This window comes from Argopecten irradians, chromosome 9 (genome assembly GCF_041381155.1).
Source record: "Argopecten irradians isolate NY chromosome 9, Ai_NY, whole genome shotgun sequence".
NCBI classification, from domain to species: domain Eukaryota; kingdom Metazoa; phylum Mollusca; class Bivalvia; order Pectinida; family Pectinidae; genus Argopecten; species Argopecten irradians.
The window spans coordinates 12,239,763-12,246,896 of record NC_091142.1 but is presented as its reverse complement, the minus strand read 5'-3'; positions in this window follow the sequence as shown (position 1 = coordinate 12,246,896).

Here is a 7,134-nt window from a genome sequence, read left to right as displayed (position 1 = left end):
AAAGAGTCAATTTAACAATGGAAACTCAAAATAGAAAAATACTACACAGAAAGTAAAAAAATAGCATTGCTCATAAGAGACAATATTATAAAAGACATGAATGATACAAATTAATACTATTATGGAATCTCTAAAAGATCAACCATGACAACACATAATTAAGAAACAATGTGACCTTGACAACAGATTAGGAAGGAACGATGCCCACTTGATAAACATAATGAAGGAACAATGCCACCTTGACTGCACATTATGAAGGAACAATGCTACCTTGACAACACATAAGGAAGGAACATTGGCACCTTGACAATACATAATGAAGGAACAATGCCACCTTGACAACACACAAGGAAAGAACATGCCACTTTGACAACACACAAGGAAAGAACATGCCACTTTGACAACACATATTGAAGGAACAATGCCACCTTGACAAAACATAATGAAGGAACAATGTTACCTTGACAACACATAATGAAGGAACAATGCTACCTTGACAACACATAATGAAGGAACAATGCTACCTTGACAACACATAATGAAGGAACAATGCCACCTTGACAACACATAATGAAGGAACAATGCCACCTTGACAACACATAATGAAGGAACAATGCCACCTTGACAACACATAATGAAGGAACAATGCTACCTTGACAACACATAATGAAGGAACAATGCCACCTTGACAACACATAATGAAGGAACAATGCTACCTTGACAACACATAATGAAGGAACAATGCTACCTTGACAACACATAATGAAGGAACAATGCCACCTTGACTACACATAATGAAGGAACAATGCCACCTTGACAACACATATTGAAGGAACAATGCCACCTTGACTACACATAAAGAAGGAACAATGCCACTTTGACAACACATAAGGAAGGAACAATGCCACCTTGACCACACATAACGAAGGAACAATGCTATCTTGACAATACATAATGAAGGAACATTGGCACCTTGAAAACGCATAATGAAGAAACAATGCTACCTTGACAACACATAATGAACGAACAATGGCACCTTGACAATACATAATGAAGGAACAATGGCACCTTGGCAACACATAATGAAGGAACAATGCTACCTTGACAATACATAATGAAGGAACAATGGCACCTTGACAACACATGATGAAGGAACAATGCCACCTTGGCAACACATAATGAAGAAACAATGCTACATTGAAAACACACAATGAAGGAACAATGCTACCTTGATAGCATATAATGAAGAACAATGCTACCTTGACAACACATATTGAAGGAACAATGCTACCTTGACAACACATAATGAAGGAACAATGCTACCTTGACAACACACAATGAAGGAACAATGTGACTTTTACAACACATAATGAAGGAACAATGCTACCTTCACAACACACAATGAAGGAACAATGCTACCTTGACAACACATAATGAAGGAACAATGCTACCTTGACAACACATAATGAAGGAACAATGTGACTTTGACAACACATAATGAAGGAACAATGCCACCTTGACAACACATATTGAAGGAACAATGTGACTTTGACAACACATAATGAAGGAACAATGCCACCTTGACAACACATATTGAAGGAACAATGTGACTTTGACAACACATAATGAAGGAACAATGCCACCTTGACAACACATATGAAGGAACAATGTGACCTTGACAACACATAATGAAGGAACAATGCCACCTTGACAACACATATTGAAGGAACAATGTGACTTTGACAACACACAATGAAGGAACAATGCCATCTTGACAACACATAATGAAGGAACAGTTCTACCTTGACTACCTAAAATGAAGAAACAATGCCACCTTGACTACACATAATGAAGGAACAATGTGACTTTGACAACACATAATGAAGGAACAATGCCACCTTGACAACACATATTGAAGGAACTATGTGACTTTGACTACACATAATGAAGGAACAATGCCACCTTGACAACACACAAAATGAAGGAACAATTCCACCTTGACAACACATAATGAAGGAACAATGCTACCTTGACAACACATAATGAAGGAACAATGCTACCTTGACAACACATAATGAAGGAACAATGCTACCTTGACAACACATAATGAAGGAACAATGCCACCTTGACAACACATAATGAAGGAACAATGCCACCTTGACAACACATGATGAAGGAACAATGCCACCTTGACAACACATAATGAAGGAACAACGCCACATTGACAACACAAAATGAAAGAACAATGCAACCTTGACAACACATAATGAAGGAACAATGTGACCTTGACAACACATAATGAAGGAACAATGCCACCTTGACAACACATAATGAAGGAACAATGTGACCTTGACAACACATAATGAAGGAACAATGCCACTTTGACAACACATATTGAAGGAACAATGCCACCTTGACAACACATAATGAAGGAACAATGCCACCTTGACAACACATGAGGAAGGAACAATGCTACATTGACAACACTATTGAAAAAACAATGCTACCTTGACAACACTAAAAAGGAATAATGACACCTTGACAACACATAATGGAGGAACAATGCTACCTTGACAACACTAATGAAGGAACAATGCTACATTGACAACACTAAAAAGGAACAATGACACCTTGATAACACATAATGAAGGAACAATGCTACCTTGACAACACATAATGAAGGAACAATGCCACCTTGACAACACATAATGAAGGAACAATGCCACCTTGACAACACATAATGAAGGAACAATGCTACATTGACAACACTATTGAAAAAAAACAATGCTACCTTGACAACACATAATGAAGGAACAATGATACCTTGACAACACTAAAAAGGAACAATGACACCTTGACAACACATAATAAAGGAACAATGATACCTTGACAACACTAAAAAGGAACAATGACACCTTGACAACACATAATGGAGGAACAATACTACCTTGAAAACACATAAGGAAGGAACAATGTGACCTTGACAATACATAAGGAATGATCAATGCTACCTTGAAAACACATAATTAAGGAACAATGCTACCTTGACAACACATAATGAAGGAACAATGCTACCTTGACAACACATAATGAAGGAAAAATGCATCTTTGACAATGAATAAGGAAGGAAACTATGACATTTGTAACTCTTAAGGAAGGAACCTTGGTAACATAAATATGGAAAAAAAACAATGCCACCTTGACAAGATATATGCAAGCCTTAGCATCACAAAGAAAGAACAAGGGAACATTAAGAAAACAAAAAAGACAAAGAAGAAACAATATAACTAGAAAACACAAAATAGCACAGAGAAAGGACGTAGAACTGTCACAGAACGTGTATGAAACAATGAAACAACAAAAATATACCACGATATGACCTTGATAGCATATATTGAAGAACAATGCTACCTTGACAACACACAATGAAGGAACAATGTGACCTTGACAACACTCAATGAAGGAACAATGTGACTTTGACAACACATAATGAAGGAACAATGCTACCTTGACAACACATATTGAAGGAACAATGCCACCTTGACAACACATAATGAAGGAACAATGCTAACTTGACAACACATAATGAAGGAACAATGCTACATTGACAACACATGGTGAAGGAACAATGCTACCTTGACAACACATAATGAAGGAACAATGCTACCTTGACAACACATAATGAAGGAACAATGCTACCTTGACAACACATGATGAAGGAACAATGCCACCTTGACAACACATAATGAAGGAACAATGCTACCTTGACAACACATAATGAAGGAACAATGCTACCTTGACAACACATAATGAAGGAACAATGCCACCTTGACAACACATGATGAAGGAACAATGCCACCTTGACAACACATGATGAAGGAACAATGCCACCTTGACAACACATAATGAAGGAACAACGCTACATTGACAACACATAATGAAGGAACAACGCTACATTGACAACACAAAATGAAAGAACAATGCAACCTTGACAACACATATTGAAGGAACAATGTGACCTTGACAACACATAATGAAGGAACAATGCCACCTTGACAACAGATATTGAAGGAACAATGTGACCTCGACAACACATAATGAAGGAACAATGCCACTTTGACAACACATATTGAAGGAACAATGCCACTTTGCCTACACATAATTAAGGAACAATGCCATCTTGACAACATAAAATGAAAGAACAATGCAACCTTGACAACAGATATTTGAAAGAACAATGCAACCTTGACAACACATAATGAAGGAACAATGCGACCTTGACAACACATATTGAAGGAACAATGTGACCTTGACAACACATAAGGAAGGAACAAAGCCACTTTGCCTACACATAATTAAGGAACAATGTGATTTTGACAACACATAATGAAGGAACAATGCTACATTGACAACACTATTGAAAAAAAACAATGCTACCTTGACAACACATAATGAAGGAACAATGATACCTTGACAACACTAAAAAGGAACAATGACACCTTGACAACACATAATGGAGGAACAATACTACCTTGAAAACACATAAGGAAGGAACAATGTGACCTTGACAATACATAAGGAAGGAACAATGCTACCTTGACAACACATAATGAAGGAACAATGCTACCTTGACAACACATAATGAAGGAAAAATGCAACTTTGACAATGAATAAGGAAGGAAACTATGACATTTGTAACTCTTCAGGAAGGAACCTTGATAACATAAATGTGGAAAAAAACAATGCCACCTTGACAACATATATACAAGCCTTTAGTATCACAAAGAAAGAACAAGGAAACATTAAGAAAACAAAAAAGACAAAGAAGAAACAATATAACTAGAAAACACAAAATAGCACAGAGAAAGGACGTAGAACTGTCACAGAACGTGTATGAAACAATGAAACAACAAAAATACACCACGGAACGTTGTGACTCCAAGAAATGACTGTTTCAGTAATTGCACAAAAGAGAAAACACTTGTGGATGAGAGAGATCGCATATGGCCGTTTGCCATGGTGTCCAAACAATTTCCAGATTACCGGGTACACAAAAATGTCGTACCTCGTTAGTTCGTAAGAAGACCATGCTAGGTTTGCAACACAGAACCAACGATCTATATCTTTGCAGCGTAAATATACACTGAGAACTGAGAACCACTTTGACAATACGAAAAGGCAGTGCTACATTGTCAAAACAAAATAAATAATATTGCTGTTGCTATATGCTTCTTTGACACACAAATTTAATAATACCTGTACATTATAAAATTGTGACATTCTGAACATTTAATGTTACCTTCGCACTAAAAAAAGACAATGTATTCTTTGAAATGGCGACGCACTCCAAGGACTTATCAGTGCTGCACAGAGTCCACACAAAATATAACATTCACGAGAGGCCGTAATACGACATTAATTTAACTAACCAGCCAATTATGAACAAGTTTGACTATTATATATTTATACATTGAGCGTTTTTCGGTTGGCATACAAACCCGTTGTAAATTTTATGCAACCGGGGTTACATAATTTACACATGCTCCATTATCATTATACCCTCATCACCTCAACAAAATAAAAGATCTATTCCATAAATAGTGGGACTGCAGTAAAAATATAAATATTGAAATATGCATTAATTTTCGACAAGGATAGAGATCAATATACCCCATGACACATAGCAATAGTTGTCACTATACATGTATATACCCCGAGACAAAAGTAGTAACACCGTCGATGAATGGTAATTTTTATTTATTAAAATAGAGAGCAGAGTTATTATGTTTTTTTTTTCAGTAACAGAAGTTATTTGCTTTACACTATTACCATCATTGAAAAGTTTGAGCTTCTTAATTACATTATTCCAAAATAAAAATATTTAGAATAATTAAATTGTGTTCTAAAAATACACCGCATTCACGGGAGGCCGTAATAGGACATTGATCTCTACCCATTAAGGTTACTGTATCATATATTGGAATATGCATTAATTTTAGACAAGGATAGTAAATCAAAATTCCAAAGGTATTGTACTTTTTTATGGTCTTCAGTTTCTAATAGAACACGTGAGTGGGTCACAGGTGTGGATATAACTGTGTATTGACCTTTAACATAGAATATATGAAGTTCTTTAGGTACGAACGTGGATGTATATATGTTAATTAAAGAATGTAAATTATGGGTGATAGTAAGCTGTCATATCACAGGCGTATGGCTGTATAGATATTTTTCTCTATATGTATATGTAGTACTGTGTCATATGCATAGAGACAAATATCTATAGAGCGAAACGCCTGTGGTCATATTAAGTATTCTTGCACCTAATTATCTCATTATAATCATCACGACGTGAATCATTTAATTAGGTAAATAATTGTCACAACTGCTGTGCTATAAAAATGTACATACAACATATCTGAAAAATTGTGCAAGATTCTAGTCATAAGGTTGATATTGATGAGTTAATTAATTAGATTGGCGACACACGTTCTATTCACAAACGAAAATGCAAATGAATATTGAATGCACATCCTTCGGGATAATCAGTGTATAAATGCACTACATATGGTCCTGTGTATGTCGCCAGTGGAACATGACCTGGTACGTATTTAAATAAACATGATGTGTGACGACATGACGTTAACAAATGACTATGATACACAGCAATAATTACCACTAATACATGTATACTCCAAGACAAAAGTTGCTCCACCGCCGACAAATGGTATTTATGCGCTATCAAAAATAGGAGAAGACGATTTAGTATTTTTGTTCAATTACAAAAGTTACTTATTTTACACCATTACCAACATTGAAAAGTATGAGCTTCTAATTTTACTTCAAGTTAAAAATATTAAAAATAATTAATTGCATCCCGAAAAAATTCCGTGGCACTATATCCTATATGGAATGAAGTACTGATTGCGCATGCACCAAAAACAAAATAAATTATTTCATATTACTTTTTGTGTTAATTAGACATATATATATATATTTACGATAATACAATAATCATTGTTCAAAATTTCATGAATATCCTTTATGCTCTGTCGGCGGTGGATCATCTTTAAAGATGCTACACCGTCGACAGAGCATAAAGGATATTCAATAAATAAAAGAAGCAGACAAATT